This window comes from Bufo gargarizans, chromosome 3 (assembly GCF_014858855.1).
Source record: "Bufo gargarizans isolate SCDJY-AF-19 chromosome 3, ASM1485885v1, whole genome shotgun sequence".
Classification (NCBI taxonomy): Eukaryota; Metazoa; Chordata; class Amphibia; order Anura; family Bufonidae; genus Bufo; species Bufo gargarizans.
Genome location: NC_058082.1, coordinates 408,570,695 through 408,591,432, shown reverse-complemented (window position 1 = coordinate 408,591,432; position 20,738 = coordinate 408,570,695). Strand labels below are relative to the sequence as shown.

The 20,738-nt window shown below is 41.8% G+C and overlaps 1 long non-coding RNA gene across 1 annotated transcript in view; it reads right to left on the bottom strand.

Moving 5' to 3' along the window:
• The window catches only part of LOC122930273, a 40,227-nt gene extending 21,148 nt beyond the window's left edge, over window positions 1–19,079 (bottom strand). Inside the window, exon 1 of the long non-coding RNA XR_006388111.1 lies at window positions 18,912–19,079. This is a non-coding gene — a long non-coding RNA (uncharacterized LOC122930273). The remainder of the gene's footprint in view (window positions 1–18,911) is intronic.
• Between the last annotated feature and the right edge of the window lie 1,659 nt (window positions 19,080–20,738).

Genomic DNA, 20,738 nt, shown 5'->3' with positions numbered 1-20,738 from the left:
AAGTCCGTGTGCATGAGGCCTTTATTTGTGGTTCTTATTTTTTCCTGTGGTGTATATGTATGCTGCTACCACTTTTAATGTATTTATTTTCCTAATATGAGATGAATAAAATATTGTCTTAGATCAATTGCATGCTGTGTATTTTGTTTTGGTGTGGTGAAGCTCATTATATATACACAGCACTTACTTAGTTGGGAGCTAGTGCAATTTTGTATAGTTCTTAATAACATTAGCTGTATGTTTGGATTCATTGACCTGCTGCAGAATAGATTTAAGGGACAGGTTTGCACCTATGAAACTGGTGGACCTGCCGTTAAAGTGTAGAGGGCGCAGCGGTTGCAGAGGAAGCTAAGCCTCTAGGAGTAAGGCCTCTTTCACACGGGAGTTGCGGGAAAAGGTGTGGGTGCGTTGCAGGAACATGCGCGATTTTTCTGCGCAAGTGCAAAACATTGTAATGCGTTTTGCACGCGCGTGAGAAAAATCGGCATGTTTGGTACCCAAACCCGAACTTCTTCACAGAAGTTCGGGCATGGGATAGGTGTTCTGTAGACTGTATTATTTTCCCTTATAACATGGTTATAACAATAGCGCTGCAGGGGTTAAAAAAAATATATAATTTTACTCACCTTAAACAACTTGCTCGCGCAGCCCGGCTTCTCTTCTGTGCTGTGTACAGGAAAAGGACCTGTGGTGACGTCACTCCGGTCATCACATGGTCCATCACATGAGTTTTACCATGGTGATGGATCATGTGATGGCCCATGTGATGACCGGAGTGACGTCACCGCAGGTCCTTTTCCTGTACACAGCATAGAAGAGAAGTCGGGCTGCGCGATTGGATTAAGGCGCGTTACATTTTTTTAAAGTTTTTTTAACCCCTTCAGCCCTATTGTACTATGCATTCTGTATTCAGAATGCTATTATTTTCCCTTATAACCATGTTATAAGGGAAAATAATAAAGATTGGGTCCCCATCCTGATCGTCTCCTAGCAACCGTACATGAAAATCACACCGCATCCGCACTTGCTTGAGGATGCTTGCGATTTTCACGCAGCCCCATTCACTTCTATGGGGCCTGTGTTGCGTGAAAAACGCACAAAATAGAGCTTGCTGAGATTTTCACACAACGCACAAGTTAATAGAAATGAATGGGTCCTGATTCAGTGCAGGTGCAATGAGTTCAACTCATGCATTGCATCCGCGCGGAAAACTTGCCCGTGTGAAAGGGGCCTAAGAGCAGTGCTCCTAGAGGCTCATTTACATATATTAAAACTTCATTTTCTCAGCAATGAGGGCACATATGAACATCTGGCCAACACAGATGTCTTCAGCTGCCAAGCGCACATGCAGCAGGTCAGCCAGTTTCATAGCTACAAATATGCTGATAGATGCTATTTAAATTTAAACTACTATCACTTCTATTTTTGAATGCATTCCTACTTTGCAGCAGTACTATATATAAAACCTTTGCACAGTACTATATATATATATATATATATATATATATATATATATATATTTATATATACACACATACATATATATGTGTGTGTGTGTGTGTGTGTGTGTGTGCGGAAAAATAAAATTGGCATTGTCAAAGTAAAATTGTCTGCAATCGCCCAATTAATGGAATAAATATTACAGATGGTCCCACAAAAAAAAGAGGCCCCACACAGCTTTGTTGGTAGTATAAAAGTTATGTACCGGTATGTATATATATGTTATGTGCATACAAAGAAATAAAGACTAATAAAAAACATAAAAATATGGCAATTCCATAAATGTACTAACTAAAAACAATGGCATAATTGCATTAGTTTTTCACATTGTCACCCCAATTTTTTTTTAGAAAGCTATAAAATTCATCTGATGTATCCCAAATAATGGTGCACTCAATAAAATTCATCTTAAGTATCCCAAAAAATGGTGCACTTAATAAATGCAACTTGCCCCACATAACACAAGCTCTCGTTGCACTATGTAGATGGAAAAATTTAAAAGTTACAGCTTCTGAAATGTGGAGATCAAAAAATGAAAATAATATTGCTGATCTTTAAAGGGATTCTGTCACCTCTTTTTACCCTATAGAGATGCGGACATGCACGGCTAGATCGCCGCTAGCATGTCCGCAATATACCCGTCCCATATCTCTGAGTGGTTTTATTGAATGTAAAATTTTTTATATATATGTAAATCAGCCTGATAAGGAGCCCAAGGGGCTGCACTAACCGTTCTGGAGCCCAACCACGCCTCCCTGTGAAGGAGCCCAGCACTGCCTGTATCCAGGAATCTCCTCCTTGCTCACAAAGTTAGATCGCCGTACTCTCACAGTGCGCAAGCTTACACATGCGCAGTGACGGCATAGTGTTCCTTCCCTGTGCTGGCATCAGCCTCAGGGAAGGAACGGCGATCTGACTTTGTGAGCAAGGAGGAGATTCGTGGATACAGGCGGTGCTGGGCTCCTTCACGCGGGGGCGTGGCTGGGCTCCAGAAGGGTTAGCGCAGCCCCTTGGGCTCTTTACCAGGCTGATTTACATATACAGTACAGACCAAAAGTTTGGACACACCTTCTCATTCAAAGAGTTTTCCTTATTTTCATGACTATGAAAGTTGTAGATTCACACTGAAGGCATCAAAACTATGAATTAACACATGTGGAATTATATACATAACAAAAAAGTGTGAAACAACTGAAAATATGTCATATTCTAGAGATGAACAAATGGAGAAGAAAAGAAATGAATCACACATCCACTGCAAATGCTATGATCTCATCCCTGCATATCTGCAGGAGACAGCACTAAATAGCGCATGTGTACCACCTCAATGCTACATGCTAAATGAGGCATTAGTGTACATTTTGATCAAAAGGCATAAGCCCACTCACCACGCCAAGGTCGCCTCAATGAGTGGGTTCTAACCTAAAATTGGCACGGCGCTGCACGGCGACCACCAGCGCTGTGGCGCCAACCCGGCCGGCAACGGGACCCAGTGGCCAAACAGCACCCCTGCTGTCCGACCATGCCAAACCTGTCATATTCTAGGTTCTTCAAAGTAGCCACCTTTTGCTTTGATTACTGCTTTGCACACTCTTGGCATTCTCTTGATGAGCTTCAAGAGGTAGTCACCTGAAATGGTTTTCACTTCACAGGTGTGCCCTGTCAGGTTTAACAAGTGGGATTTTTTGCCTTATAAATGGGATTGGGACCATCAGTTGAGTTGTGGAGAAGTCAGGTGGATACACAGCTGATAGTCCTACTGAATAGACTGTTAGAATTTGTATTATGGCAAGAAAAAAGCAGCTAAGTAAAGAAAAACGAGTGGCCATCATTACTTTAAGAAATTAAGGTCAGTCAGTCCGAAAAATTGGGAAAACTTCAAAAACCATCAAGCGCTACAAAGAAACTGGCTCACATGCGGACCGCCCCAGGAAAGGAAGACCAAGAGTCACCTCTGCTGCAGAGGATAAGTTCACCCGAGTCACCAGCCTCAGAAATCGCAGGTTAACAGCAGCTCAGATTAGAGACCAGGTCAATGCCACACAGAGTTCTAGCAGCAGACACATCTCTAGAACAACTGTTAAGAGGAGACTGTGTGAATCAGGCCTTCATGGTAGAATATCTGCTAGGAAACCACTGCTAAGGACAGACAGCAAGCAGAAGAGACTTGTTTGGGATAAAGAACACAAGGAATGGACATTAGACCAGTAGAAATCTGTGCTGAAATCTGTGCTGGTCTGATGAGTACAAATTTGAGATCTTTGGTTCCAACCACCGTGTCTTTGTGAGACGCAGAAAAGGTGAACGGATGGACTCTACATGCCTGGTTCCCACCGTGAAGCATGGAGGAGGAGGTGTGATGGTGTGGGGGTGCTTTGCTGGTTACACTGTTGGGGATTTATTCAAAATTGAAGGCATACTGAACCAGCATGGCCACCACAGCATCTTGCAGCGGCATGCTATTCCATCCGGTTTGCGTTTAGTTGGACCATCATTTATTTTTCAACAGGACAATGACCCCAAACACACCTCCAGGCTGTGTAAGGACTATTTGACCATGAAGGAGAGTGATGGGGTGCTGCGCCAGATGACCTGACCTCCACAGTCATCGGACCTTAACCCAATCGAGATGGTTTGGGGTGAGCTGGACCGCAGAGTGAAGGCAAAAGGGCCAACAAGTGCTAAGCATCTCTGGGAACTCCTTCAAGACTGTTGGAACACCATTTCAGGTGACTTGAAGCTCATCAAGAGAATGCCAAGAGTGTGCAAACAGTAATCAAAGCAAAAGGTGGCTACTTTGAAGAACCTAGAATATGACATATTTTCAGTTGTTTCACACTTTTTTGTTATGTATATAATTCCACATGTGTTAATTCATAGTTTTGATGCCTTCAGTGTGTATCTACAATTTTCATAGTCATGAAAATAAAGAAAACTCTTTGAATGAGAAGGTATTGTCCAAACTTTTGGTCTGCACTGTATATAAAATCATTTTTTACTCAATAAAACCCCTCACCAAAGATATGGGACAAGTATATTGCAGACATGCTAGCGGCGATCTAGCCGTGCATGTCCGCATCTCTATAGGGTAAAAAGAGGTGACAGAATCCCTTTAAGTAGCAAACTAGGCTGCATCCTTAACAGGTTAAGAACAAATCTAATATAACTTGGCTTTACAATAAGGGCTCATGCACATGACTATAGTTTTGGTCAGCATCCGATCCTCACTTTATGTGGGTTGGATGCCGACCCATTTATTTCAAAAGAGCCACAGAAGATGTGCTGTCCACGTCCATATGGCCGTTCTGTGGCCCCGCAAAAAAATGAGAACATGTGCTATTCTTAGCGTAGGGAAAGGAGCGAGAAGGCAGTTGCGCTACTACGAGATCTCCACATTCATTGCTCCAATTGATCGACTAGATTTATTTAAAGCTGACAGCTCAGGGAGCATGTACTTCTATTGCTGCTGGTGGCAGAACTGAGCATGGGCGTCCACCTCCCTGTGGTGGAAAGAGAAATTAGAAAAAGAGCAAACAGCGGATACAGATAGATTTCACTGAACAACTGAGTAGCTATACACATTTTTTTATTACATGCCATTGCAAAAGTATTCAGATGTTGGTTTGAAAACTGCTGAATATATTTTATGGGACAACCCTTTTAAGATTTTTCTTTACAATAACTAGGAAGCCTAGGCCAAACACCTAAAAAACATCGCCACAGCATAATCCCTCCTGGACCAAACTTTACAGTTGGCACAAAACAGTCAAGCAGGCAAGCAGGGAACATTCTCCTGGATCAATGACGAAAGAAGTGTGTGTTTTGTGTTTTTAACTAAACTATGTTAATATTTCTAAATACTACTGATGTCAATCTATTTCTCGATTGATAGAATTGTTCTTAACTCTTATTATTGATTTGTCTTGCCTTATACCATGTAGGCTTCTACTTGTAAAAAATGTTTAAAACCTTTAATAAAGATGTTCGTAGACAGGCATAGGCTACTTTCACACTAGCGGTTTTACTGGATACAGCAGGGTTCAGCAAAACCGCTTCCGTTACTGATAATACAACCGTCTGCATCCTTTATGAGAGGATTTGGTTGTATTATCTTTAACATAGCCAAGACGGATCCGTCAAGAACTCCATTGAAAGTAATTTTCTATTGTGGCAGATTGTGGCACAGAAAACGGATCCGTCCCCAATGACTTGCATTGGGGGTCATGCCGGATCCTTCTTGCTCCGCATCCCAGGACGGAAAGCAAACTACAACATGTTGCAGTTTGCTCTCTGGTATGAGAGAGGAACGGAATGCATTTTGGAGCTTTCCGTTCTGTTCAGTTACGTTTTGTCCCCATTGACAATTAATAAAACTGAAGCGTTTTCTTCCGGTATTGAGCCCCTATAACAGATCTCAATACTGGAAAACTAAAACGCTAGTGTGAAAGTAGCCTTAGCTTATACGCTGAGTTTCACCTAGCTCAGGGCTTGAGAGGGCAATTTATAATACTGTCATTTAAAAAACACCAAAAGGAGAACCTCAGTTTCAGGCAATATTCCTCTGTACTAGATGCATCAGTTTTGCTCAGGGTGTTTCTTTAAGTAATGTGTTTCAAGCTTGTAAGCTATTGTTTTCTTTGTATTTCAACAGTAGAGAATTTTCCTGTGACCAAGGACACGGTGTACTCAAACTAAAAAAGCAGTACACTATGTCCAGTAGAACAATGAAACAATAAAAAATAGTATGCAAAGTTTCTTTACTTTGAATACTCAGTTTTCATATTTTTGGTAACATCAGTGATCTCAGAAGAAGAGGCATTATCAAGAAGTGAATTCGCTCCAAACTTTGTTTTAATACTGTACGGAGACGGGTCTACGTACATCATTCAAATGTATGGGCTCTGACAAAGCAAAGTGAGTTACAATCAGGTCCATAAATATTGGGACATCGACACAATTCAAAGATTTTTGCTCTATACACCACCACAATGGATTTGAAATGAAACTAACTAGATGTGATTTAACTGCAGACTGTCAGCTTTAATATGAGGGTGTTTACATCCAAATCAAGTGAACGGTGTAGGAATTACAACAGTTTGCATATGTGCCTCCCACTTGTTAAGGGACCAACGTAATAGGACAATTGGCTTCTTAGCTGTTCCATGGCCAGGCGTGTGTTATCCCCTCATTATCCCAATTACAATGAGCAGATAAAAGGTCCAGAGTTCATTTCAAGTGTGCTATTTGCATTTGGAATCTGTTGCTGTCAACTCTCAAGATGAGATCCAAAGAGCTGTCACTATCAGTTAAACAAGCCATCATTAGGCTGAAAAAACAAACAAACAAAAAACAAACATCAGAGAGATAGCAAAAAAATTTGGCATGGCCAAAACAACTGTTTGGAACATCCTTAAAAAGAAGGAACACACCGGTGAGCTCAGAAACACCAAAAGACCTGGAAGACCACAGAAAACAACTGTGGTGGATGACCGAAGAATTCTTTCCCTGGTAAAGAAAACACCCTTTACAACAGTTGACCAGATCAAGAACACTCTCCAGGATGTAGGGGTATGTGTGTCAAAGTCAACATTCAAGAGAAGACTTCACCAGAGTAAATACAGAGGGGGTTCACCACAAGGTGTAAACCATTGGTGAGCCTCAAAAACAGGAAGGCCAGATAAGAGTTTCCCAAACGACATTAAAAAAAAAGCCTTCACAGTTCTGGAACAACATCCTATGAACAGATGAGACCAAGATCAACTTGTACCAGAGTGATGGGAAGAGAAGAGTATGGAGAAGGAAAGGAACTGCTCATGACCCTAAGCATATCACCTCATCAGTGAAAAATAGTGGTGGTAGAGTCATGGCGTGGGCATATATGGCTGCCAATGAAACTGGTTCTCTTGTATTTATTAATGATGTGGCTGCTGACAAAAGCAGCAGGATGAATTTTGAAGTGTTTCGGGCAATATTATCTGCTCATATTCAGACAAATGCTTCAAAACTCATTGGACGGTGCAGCTGGACAATGACCCAAAGCATACTGCAAAAGCAACCAAAGAATTTTTTAAGGGAAAGAAGTGGAATGTTATGCAATGGCCAAGTCAATCACTTGACCTGAATCTGATTGAGCGTGTATTTTACTTGCTGAAGACAAAACTGAAGGGAAAATTACCCTAGAACAAGCAGGAACTGAAGACAGTTGCAGTAGAGGCCTGGCAGAGCATCACCAGGGATGAAACCCAGCGTCTGGTGATGTCTATGTGTTCCAAACTTCAGGCTGTAATTGACTGCAAAGGATTTGCAACCAAGTATTTAAAAGTGAAAGTTTGATTTATGATTAGTATTCTGTCCCATTACTTTTGGTCCCTTAACAAGTGCGAGGCACATATGCAGACTGTTGTAATTCCTACACCGTTCACCAGATTTGGATGTAAATACCCTCAAATTAAAGCGGACATTCTGCAGTTAAAGCACATCTTGTTTGTTTCATTTCAAATCCATTGTGGTGGTGTATAGAGCCAAAAATGTTAGAATTGTGTCGACGTCACAATATTTATGGACCTGACTGTATTTCCAAAGTCTCTCCAGAGTTTGGTGAATAACTTCGCTCATCGCTTTTTAAACTTTGAAACCATTTTAAAAGATGGATCTAAAGTCAATTGTTTTAAAGTTGTTTTGAAGTTTAAAACTCTAATGCCAATGTTATTAACCAAAGTCCCGAGCACAATGGAAATCAATGGAAGAACCCGAGCATTAAACCAGGCACCCCCTGCTCTGAAGAGGGGAGGGTGCATGGCTCATAGGAAAAGGTCAGAAATTAATGTAAACACCACTGAAATTGTTTGGGAACAGCAGAGGATGTCTGGATGCATCTTGGACTCCCAGGTCGCTGCTGGGAACGATATTGTCCGAGTAGTACGCCACTTTTACAGACTGACAATAATACGCACCAAACCGAAGATAAAATCGATTTTAGAGGAAAAATTGTTAGGAAACATTCTTTCCTGTATATTTACTTGTATAGTAATTGCAAGTGCTGCCAAAAATTACAAGGAAGACACACGCCGATACAACTTGTATTTCATATAAAGGAGGGCCTCATTCACATTGTGGTACAATTGTTCAGGTAGTGGGACTCCTACACTCATAAAGCCTATGTAAGTATAAAAACTAAAATATTGCTATTTCAATCTTTACACTATCTCTCCCTTCTGCTCTCCAGCTCTCCCTGACTAATACTGAGCCGAACACGTGTCATCGGGTGCTATATAGCACCTGATGACGCGTTCTGGCAAGCAAATCAATGTAATGCTAGCAGCCAACATGGCTACTACATTACAGTGAATGGCAGTACTTACCTGCACGTTTATTGGCTGCACAGAAGTCAACAAACGTGCGGGGAGGAGACTCGAGCATGGCGCTCGAGCACACGCGGTATTCGGCATGCTCGCCCAACACTAGTGTCTATGACATATCAAAAGTTATGTGAAAACTCAGTGACCCTTTACATTCAGGAATACATGTGATTAAAAAGTGAAGCAAAGCAGCAGCACCACTGCAGTGTGACTAAATGAAACCCACTCATTTAAGTTCTAAGCACTTATCTGCTGTTATTTGTTCAATGCACATCAGAATTTATACATGCTTCAATATATTAGAAGTATGTATAGAAAGTGTTAAAAAGGAATTCCCCTGGATGGAATACTAATACTGCATGATTGGCACCATGAGAGCAGTTTACTAGCACATCCACACTACTGAGGTCTTGAGTTAGGGTACTTTCACACTAGCGTTTTTCTTTTCCGGCTTTCCGTTCAGTCCCTCTTACGTTTTTTGGGCATTTTTTTTACAGCGTGCTGTATTTGTCTCTCTGGCCAAAAATCCTGAACACTTGCCGGAATGCCGGATCCGGCATTCATTTCCATTGAAATGTATTAGTGCCGCATTGACGGATTAGTGCCGCAGACCTTTAAAAATGTAAAAAAATAAATACTGGATCCATTTTTCTGGATGACACCGGAGAAACTGATTCAGTATTTCAATGCATTTGTCAGACGGAGCCGCATCCGGGTCCGTCTGACAAATGCCATCCGTTTTCGTCCGGATTGCCAGATCCGGCAGGCTGTGTCAGCGGCAGAACTGCCTGCCGGAATCCTCTGCCGCAAGCGTGAAAGTACCCTAATAGGTAATAGATGTGATTATACAGAGTACGCTGATGTAGGTCAAGGGAAAGCTGTCACTTTCTTTTAACTATTTTTAGGTATGAAGCCTCATGCACACAAACATGGTTTTGGTCCGCATCCGAGACGCAGTTTTTGTGGCTTGGATGCGGATCAATTCACTTCAATGGGACCGCAAAAGATGCGGACAGCACTCAGTGTGCTGTCCGCAAAAGTTGCTCCATTCCGTGGTCCACAAAAAAAATATAACTATAAACATATAATTGTTTTGCGGACAAGAATAGGCAGTTATATTAATGGCTGTCCGCTCTGTTCCGCAAATTGCGGAACGCACACGGACGCCATCCGTGTTTTGCGGATCCGCAATTTTCAGACCGCAAAACACACAACGGTCATGTGCACGAGGCCTAAATAACAAATCTCCAGGAATGGGTGGCATGTGTGGCATAAAAAGGACTAAACGGTATCTTACAAACGTTCCTAATTTTGAAAATGACTTATTGTTTGAGACAAGATTTATGCTAAACATTATTATTTTTCTTTTTAATTTTTGGTGATTTTATTTTATTTTTAAAATATTTATTTAAAATAAAAATACTACAATATTGTAGTTTTTGCACTGGCTACTAAGTGTAACACTATGTCAAGATTTCCTGTCCCGTATTGATTATCAGTAATTTTTATCATCACATGCAGGTAACACGTCCATATATATAACACAGGATTACACTATTCACATTAGATGATATCCTAGATCACCTACTCCCCTCCCTGTGCAGTTACCTCTGCACAGGTTCAAGTTCCCACAGAAGTCAAGGAGACCCCTTCAGTCTATTTGGTCTATGGCCCATGTGGCTGCTGTAAAGCACATCTCTAAATGCTATTAACAAAAGCTCAGGCATGATGACAGTCCCCAGAATCATATTCAGAAAACACAATAAATAAAAAAATCTAAGCAGAAAATAAAAACAGAATAGAAAAAAAAAAGTATGTGTCCCTCCCTGGTTTAATTGACAAAATACAGGTGACACATTGCCTTTAAAGGTCCTCTATTAGATTAAAGGGGTTCTGCACTTTCTCTGGATAGATCATCAGCTTCTGATCGGCGCGTGTCCGACACCCGGGACCCCCGCCGATCAGCTGTTTGAGAAGGCAGCGGCGCTCCAGCAGCGCCGCGGCCTTCTCACTGTTTACCGCCGGGCCGGCCGCCCACTGACGTCACGACTTGTATCAACTAGAGTGGGCGCAGCTAAGCTCCATTCAAGTGAACAGAGCTTAGCCGCGCCCACTCTAGTTGATACAAGTCGTGATGTCAGTGGGCGGGCGGCCCGGCGGTAAACAGTGAGAAGGCCGCGGCGCTGCTGGAGTGCCACTGCCTTCTCAAACAGCTGATCGGCGGGGGTCCCGGGTGTCGGACCCCGGCCGATCAGAAGCTGATGATCTATCCAGAGGATAGATCATCAGTTAATTGAAAGTGCAGAACCCCTTTAAGTAGCAGAGATTGGGTGAGGATGAGATTTTTAGGCTAGGTCTACACGGCAACATTTGTCTCGCGACATTTGAGATGGATTTTTCTGCAACTGTTGCATCGCAGTCGCAGCATGTTGCAGTGCGACACCATAGACTGCCATTATAAAAATTGTCGCGCGACATTAGTGGAACAAAATGCTGCGCTACAAATGTTGCTGTGTAGTTGTGCCCCATCTGTCGCGCGACAAATGTCGTGGTGTAGACCTAGCCTTAAAAGTGAATGGGAGGATATAGGATCGCTTTCTCATAGTACAGTAATTAAGCGCTGAAGGTTAATGAAGAATACTGAAAAAAATTCTTAAAATGTGAAATACATTGAACTGGGCAACTTATATTACTTTGGAAAGTTAATGCAACCCTCGAGTCACAAGCTCAAAAAGGGCGATTGCTGCTAAAGGGGGATCTGCAGGCTATTAAATTCAAGGTTTTACTATCGTCTGCACTGTGGATGTTTACTTAACGTGCTCAATAAAAGACATGAAGATCACAAATGCTAAGTTGGATTATGTTTCTCTATAATTGTGACTTGGATAACAGTCAGACTACATTTTATCAGTAATCTACTAATCAATATAGAAATCTAGGTGTTTTCATAGGGTTCACTTACTTTTTCTTGGAACTGTAAAGGTCCCTTTACACAGGCCAACACAGCAAGCAATTATCGGTAATGAACCATCGTTGGAGGTAAGAGCTGTACTTAAGTCCAGCAAACAACTCCTCTGTATGGGGAATAGCAATTGCTGTGATCACTCTTTCCCATAGAGAATCATTACCTCTGGGCAGCAAATCACTGTTTACACAGTAGGATCTGCTGCCTAGAAACAATGATTTCATCTGATGAATAAGCGTTCATTGGTTAATTGGTTACACCCGTACACTGGGGCAATTAATGGGAATGAGTGTTCCTAGAAATGCTCCTTCCTGATAATTGCCCTGATTGTTGGCCCATGTAAAGAGTCGGTACCTAAAGGTGATAATTGCCTATTATTTTCCTTAGATCTTGCTGCTTGACCGCCTTTTAGCTCAGCTCTCTCTGTGACCGGAGTTTAGGTGCCACTCTACTGTTAACTCTCTGGTAACTCTAAGGTAGTCTAAGACGCCCCTGTCTTATCATTGTTTAAGGCTGCAAAGTGGATCACTTTAACTTTTTTATTTAGTTAAAAATACTATTTGGATGTTTTGCAAAACTAAAGAGAACTGTGTGCAAATTTAGGAAATATGCAGGAGAGGCAAAAAAGGAATCATGACAAAGATGAAACAGCCAAGGTGCAAGATTCTCCAGGCATGCTCAACCTGCGGCCCTCCAGCTGTTGCAAAACTACAACTCCCACAATGCCCTGCTGTAGGCTGATAGCTGTAGGGTATTCGGGCATGCTGGGAGTTGTAGTTTTCCAACAGCTGGAGGGCCGCAGGTTGAGCATGCCTGGGCTACAGTAAATCATGACATGTAAAAGAAAATGTGAGGTAGATACAGTTTAGGGTTATTAGATTTGTCCACCAGAGAAATAGTGGCTAGGTAAACTACAAAGGGTAAAGAAAGGCATTGATCTCAAACAGATAATATACAATGTGAGAGAAGGAAGAAAACTACCAACTTTGCGACAATGGATGGTAAATATCAACAGTCAGTCAGTTCTGATTGTCTCACTTTTCTCACAAACTGCGTGGCAATTCAATTGAATCTAGATTTAAGGGGGTTTTCTGGGACTTCAATATTGATAACCCATAGCACATTTTATTGCTTGGTATTGCAGCCCAGGCCTATCCACCTGAATGGGACTGAGCTGTGCCTAGGCCATGTGACTGATGACCGTGACGCCACTAGCCTAGGAAAAGGCTGTGGCACTCACCGGTGTGCTGCGGCCTCGCCAAACATCTGATCAGTTTGGATCAGATATTGATGGCCTATCTAGAGGATAGGTCATCAGTATTATACCCTTGAAACCCCTTTAACTTTAGTTATAGACAAATCAGAATACTTCTATTTAAAGGATAGAGGGAGACATTTATCAAATCAGATATGTCAGTTTTATGGCCTAAAAAAAGTCGCAAGTCACGGCAACTGTGCCATTTTCTGCAACATTTAGTATTCCTTGCCACTTTTCAAAGTGGTCTAAGACCTGGATTATGGCACATTTACTATTTGCAACGTTTTCAAAAGTTAGTTATGCCAGGCAACCCCCGGTCTACGTCTACACATATAGGTGCAGACCACATTGCACTCTCATCAAGTATATTATTAAGGTGTACCAGTTCCTAAATGTGGGGCAGACACACAAACCAAAGACAGGCTTATAACTGCCACAAAAACAAGCGCAAATGATAATTGTCCACCCTTGCTATATAAATTCAGGCTGCAAGCCGAATGTATGGGGCCTGTTTAATTTCAGAACATTTTAAATACCCTAAAAGGTAGACTGAAAGGTTCTTCTGAAACGGGCTATAATAGTACAGATGGAAATTAAAAAGACGCTGCCTTACTGGACCACAAGATATGGTACATAGAGCCTTGGACCCTACAACGGTTATTTTATTTTTATACCTTTTTCACAACCTCAAATCCTATACCTTATGATAGCTGCTAAAAGCAAAACCACCAACAAATCAACAATGCATGGATATAACCGTCTTCTTCGTCCTCCTTTGTGAGAACCTACTAGGTTTTGTATATGAGCTAGGATAACTCTCCATTCTATCTTAAGGCAGCAGACATTTCTTAGATGTAACTCTCACATGACATCACTAAGGTTTTTCAAACATGGGTGTATAGTTCAGACTTATGTAAACATTAGCAGAAAGTTCCATGCTGGAAAACAACATGCGACGATTCATCACTGCAGAAAAATCATCTAAATATACTGGGATACACAAGGGATGAAGTTTTTTTTTTTTGCGCTGAGTGAATTATAAGACCAAGGTAAATACGGTACATTAAGTCGACGTCCTCAGCACTTAAAGGGAAGTGATAGCTGTTTGTTATATGGACATACTGTAATAATACAGTGGATATAAAAAGTCTACACACCCCTTAAAATGTCAGGTTTCTGTGATGTAAAAAAATGAGACAAAGATAAATCATTTCAGAACTTTTTCCACCTTTAATATGACCTATAAACTGTACAACTCAATTGAAAAACAAACTGAAATCTTTTAGATGGGAAGAAAAAATATAAAAATAAAATAATATGGTTGCATAAGTGCATAAGTGTGCACACCCTTAAAGCGAACCTTTCATCAGGATTTCACTTAATAAACTATTACCAGTACCTTATAGATATCCTCATTGTGTTTCAATGCATTCTTGTGCCGCTTTCCTGGGATGTATATTCATGAAAAACACGACTTATAAAGTCCTCGTCTCCAGCTCCTGAAGTCACGCTAGAAGTCAAGGGGGTAGCCCTTCCCTCACTCCGGGCTGTAACTCCCCTGCCCTAACCCCTCCTCTAAGTAGTGTAACTGACACCCGGCTCAGTCGCCGGGACCGCGCTTGTACAGGCGGCACATGCGCCGTCGGACTCAAGCACGATCCCGTAACTGAATCGCGCGTGAGGAAGAGAAGACAGGCAGGCATCGGGGACGGCGCATGCGCGATTCAGTTACAGGATCACGCTTGAGTCCGACGGCGCATGCGCCACCTGTACAAGCGCGGTCCCGGCGACTGAGCCGGGTGTCAGTTACACTACTTAGAGGAGGGGTTAGGGCAGGGGAGTTACAGCCCGGAGTGAGGGAAGGGCTACCCCCTTGACTTCTAGTGTGACTTCAGGAGCTGGAGACAAGGTCTTTATAAGTCGTTTTTTTCATGAATATACATCCCAGGAAAGCGGCACAAGAATGCATTGAAACACAATGAGGATATCTATAAGGTACTGGTAATAGTTTATTAAGTGAAATCCTGATGAAAGGTTCGCTTTAAACTAATACTTTGTTGAAGCACCTTTTGATTTTATAACAGCATTCAGTCTTTTTGGGTATGAGTCTTTCAGCATGGCACATTTTGACTTGGCAAGATTTGCCCACTGTTCTTTGCAAAAACACTCCAAATCTGTCAGATTGCGAGGGCATCTCCTGTGCTCAGCCCTCTTCAGATCACCTCACAAATTTACAAATGGATTCAGGTCTGGGCCATTCCAAAACTTTAATCCTATTCTGGTGAAGCCATTCCTTTGTTGATTTGGATGTATGCTTTGGGTCGTTCTCATGCTGAAAGATGAAGTTCCTCTTCATGTTCAGCTTTCTAGCAGAAGCCTGAAGGTTTTGTGCCAATATTGACTGGTATTTGGAACTGTTCATAATTCCTCTAGCTTAACTAAGGCCCCAGTTCCAGCTGAAGAAAAACAGCCCCAAAGCATGATGCTGCTACCACCATGCTTCACTGTGGGTACGGTGTTCTTTTTGTGATGTGCAGTGTTGTTTTTGCGCCAATTATATATATTTATATATATATATATATATATATATTTTGGAATTATGGCCAAAAAGTTCAACCTTGGTTTCATCAGACCATAACACCTTTTCCCACATGCTTTTGGGAGACTTCAGATGTGTTTTTGCAAAATGTAGCCTGGCTTGAATGTTTTTCTTTGTAAGAAAAGGCTTTCGTCTTGTCACTCTACTCAATAGCCCAGACATATGAAGAATACAGGAGATTGTTGTCACATGTACCACACAGCCAGTACTTGCCAGATATTCCTGCAGCTCCTTTAATGTTGCTGTAGGCCTCTTGGTAGCCTCCCAGACCAGTTTTCTTCTCGTCTTTTCATCAATTTTGCAGGGACGTCCAGTTCTTGGTAATGTCACTGTTGTGCCATATTTTCTCCACTTGATGACTCTCTTCACTGTGTTCCATGATTTATCTAATGCCTTGGGAATTATTTTGTACCCTTCTCCTGACTGATACCTTTTAACAATAAGATCCCTCTGATGCTTTGGAAGCTCTCTGTGGACCATGGCTTTTGCTGTGGGATGCGACTAACAAAATTTCAGATAAGACCAACTAGAGCAGCTGAACTTTATTTGGGGTTAATCAGAGGCACTTTAAATGATGGCAGGTGTTTGCTGACTCCTATATAACATGATTTTGACTTTTTTTGTTTGTTTCCTTCCCTCCACCTAAAAGATTTCAGTTTGTTTTTCAATTGAGTGGTACAGTTTATAGGTCACATTAAAGGTGGAAAAAGTTCTGAAATGATTTATCTTTGTCTCATTTTTTTACATCACAGAAACCTGACATTTTAACAAGGGTGTGTAGACGTTTTATATAGTGTATGTGTGTGTGTGTGTGTATATATATATATATATATATATATATATAAGACTAAGCTGCATTGCACATTTTCCTATATGAGCACAGGTTTAAATCACTTGTAAATAGGCCACATACCTGTAAGCATGGGACTGTCAATGGCATATTTCTGCACCTGGGGTTATGAAGACCGTGTAGTTCATTACTATGCAATGGAAGCACCTTGTAACTTGGATGTTTATTGTCTTACACCCCCTACAGGTAGTTACTGCAATGACTGCATCGTGATGTCCATGACTCAGCACAGAGAGATGCTACGCAGCAATGTTACACAAGCACAGATTGGTTTTCTTAAAGAGGAATCTTATCATTTCTGCTCATATATGAAATATACCACAAAAGAAAATGCCATCAAGTGTGAGTTATGCAAATTCACGCTCTTACCGTACAAACAATGTTTCTAGTGCTCTTTGATCCCAAAGTGAAGACACAATGATAAATTGCAAGTCATTACCCTGCAAACCAAAAGAATCAATACTTATACACAATCTTACTACAGTCAAACACCTTCGGAATGACTTCGCTACCTTGAAATATACGTTTATTAACCCTTTCAAGCCAAAAGGCGTAAATGTGATGAACCAAAGAAAAGGATCACAGCAAAACAACACATATTCACAAGTGCGTCACAACGTATACATCAGACGTAAGAGGACTATCTCCAGAGCCATTTCCAAACAAATGCTTTATATAAATTATTAGGAGTAACAGGAAATAGAAATCCAAACGTAACCTCTGCAAGTGCCAGTCAGAACTTAATGCATTTTACGTGGCTTCACAAGCCCTCAAAATTACTGTCAGAGCCTCTAATGTCTAACTAGGTTAACATGACCCCATCCATGAACATTTCTGTGGTCATACATTGGCAGTTATCCTTGTGAAAAGCTATTTCAAAAGTTCATAAACCTAGGTCATCCTGTCTAAGCCTTTCAGAGCTGTCAAACTACTGTGAACAAAAATGTAAAACAGCTAGCATTTCTGTGGGAACCCAGCAACCTGTGCCCCTCTCGATGTCAGGTGCATTATATTGTAAGATCATTGCAAGATGGGAAAAGTACTGTAGTCTATGAACACAGAGATACTGGGGTTAAAAGTTTGCAGCAGGAAGAATATGCCTAATATGCCTAAATGGAAGATGCTTTGTTCCTATTGGGAGATATATATATATATAGTATTATATGATGACTGTCACATGTCTACTTTCAGTCATCTACTCCATTAACATTGGAATGATGCTTCACCTAAGTTCTTACTTAATATAACAATATATGAAAACACAGACCAAAAGGGAAATGCATATCCAAAATCCTATAATATGGACAACACAAAATTCTCTTGATAATGATACTGCCCACAAAAAAAACATTATACGCAGTGAAAACAACGTAGATGTAATTTCAGAGGATGATTTCTGCCAATGGAAATCAGTAATTCACCTGCCACTGCCACTGCCCACCAATAAGATGCTGTGCTTGGGTTTGGAGCCCACCCCCAGCCAATCCTATTTGAGCTCATCCTCTAAACTAATGTAGAAGCAAAGGCAAGTACATCACATGGAGCCTGGAAATCTGCCAACATGGAGATGGTTAGAGAAAGAAACAGACAGGTAAACAAGTTCTCCAAGCAGGGAGAGATGACATTTAGTACTTAAACACTGCCCTGCGTTCTTGTACTGTACGACTGCCATCAAATGCTTGTTAACCCTTTAATGGAGGAGGAAGAAAAAAAACAAAAAACTAAAACAACCTGTAGATAGTTCTGATGTCTAAACATGCTGCACTTGCTACCTTGCCACTGCAAATCCCAATCTCTTACCAGCTCTTGGCCAAATAAGCTGCTGCGCCATCATACTTCTACATGACGGAGAAACAGCAATAAAACCAGTACGGGAAGAAACTGCGACATAACTAGATAAAACACAGAAAAGAGCAGTATCCAGACACAAACAAATCTATGATGGAAAATGCATAAAAACATCCTACATGATTTGATGTAAAAAGGGATAAGAAAACACATCGGATCTGGCAGCTATGTAACGTACCACTGGAAAAAAGAAATTCCATGTAGTTCACTAATGTATCCCACAGAAAAAAGTGCTGTTTTAGGTAAAGATTTTACCGTTTTCGGCGTCCGCTTATGTCATGGTAGAGGTGACGCAGCTTTTAATACCTCCGGGGTTCTGTAATACGTCTGTGGAAGAAGCCAGACTCTCGGAATATGAGAATGCTTGCCCCCAATTGCTGCTGCGTAGGTTTGGGTAACCGCGTGACCTCCATGTACGGGTAGAAGGTTCCAGAATTGCCATTAACCCATTCGGAAGCCCAATTTCCGATTATGAATCTTGTTGTTCTGCGCCCCCCCCCCCCCCTCCTTCACTCCGAACACCATCATCTCACCTTCTCCTTCTGCGGGATTAAAATTTGACGCCTTCCCGTCAGCTCCGAGATGAAAACAGAAAAATTAGGTGATGGAGCATTGGTTTAGAAAAAGATGTGAAGATCATGAGAGAACCCAGCCCATGATACTTCCACAGCTCTCCTCTCTGCTGTAGCAGCAGCAGCTGATTTTCAGAGACCTGTCGACACAGACTGTTTCTTCTCTCTCTGCTCTGTGACGCAGCTGAAAATTCTCAGCTCTGCTCCCAGTGTCACTTAGTGGAACTGCATCTTAGGAAAAGTGTTTTCATAGTTCTGCAACTAGGTAAAAAGGGTGATGAGGTTAATGCTAAAAGCGATCCAGGGTTTAATCTCTGCTCCATCATCTAGAAAACGGGAATGTTGTTAAAGACTAACAAACGATAAAACCATGTTATAATAAACATTTGGAGATTATAATGCAATATAGGCCTCATGCACACGACCGTTGTTCGGAGCAAAAACTGCGGCTCGTGTGCTGACCCAATTACTTCAATGGGGCCGCAAAAGATGCGGACAGCTCTCCGTGTGCTGTCCGCATCCGTTGCTCCATTCCGTGGCCCCGCAAAAAAATTCTAACATGTCCTATTCTTGTCCGTTTTGCGGACAATAATAGGTATTTCTAAAATGCAGAAGGCACATGGGCAGCTTCCGTTTTTTGCGGATCCGCAAAAAACGGAATGGTCGTATGCATTAGACCAAAGGCAAATGCAACAACCCAAACATAACATAAGAAATGGGAGAAATTATACTTGCTTCTCATGAGTTATATCACTGCAAATCTGTACTCATACAGTTCAGTTATATTCCGTTCAGTCATATTCCTTTGTCAAATACAAAAATATGCTAATAGATACTTTGCCCAAATATATTCAGAAACAGACCTCTCAGTGGATCTCTGCCCCTACCTACTTGGACGATCCGTCCTAGGTAACGGGGCACAACTGGACAGCAGTCCCTAACTTAAGTAAGTGCAGGGGAAAACAAAAGACAGGACAAACAAAACACAAAGCAAGTCAAACTAGTCAAATACCAGGAAGTGAAATCAGTACAAGGGAGCAACAAGAGCGAGTCCAAACACAAACCGGAAGTCAGTACTAGGAGATCATGACAAGCAACAGGGGATGAGCAGAAGCGAGGTCAAACGAGCAGAGCTGAGGTCAGGATACAGTAAAACAATGCCAGGAATACAGGAGCGTATAAGGGCCTTAATCACAGGCAACCTGTGGACACCAGGCTGCCTGTTTAAATAGGCCTGGCTGGTGAGTCACATGACGTGGCCAGCGTCATGTGACTCACAGCAGCCCAACTCAGCCGAGCACCGATCATCATTGCACAGTGGTCACTATCCTCCCCCCTGTGTGTGTGTGTGGACGTGACCGTTACAACTCCTACCTGATGGTAGTTGGGGTGCTCTTGGTGTTAAGAGTTTGGTACAGGTGCAAGGCAGGAGATGTAAGTGCAATGGCTGGCGCATGGTGAATGGTAATGCAGAATGGGAATTGTAGTACATCCAATGGTATCAAAAACATAATAATTCATAGTGCAAATCTTCCCAGATAGCAATGCATGGATATACCGTAGGCCAGGATAGGGGTCATAGTGCTCTTTCCCTCTATCTCTCCAAAGTCTCTCTCTGCAGACTCGAGGGCTGGCAACATTACTCTTGCAATGGTGGCTATAATTCCCAGCTGAGAGGTACAGGATTCTGAGAAAATTAGCCAGACTGTGTCTGAGTGTTGAGGGTTTTCTAAAAATGTCCCTTCACTGCAGTAAAGTCTCTATCAGCCGTAATCCGAAAATAACATA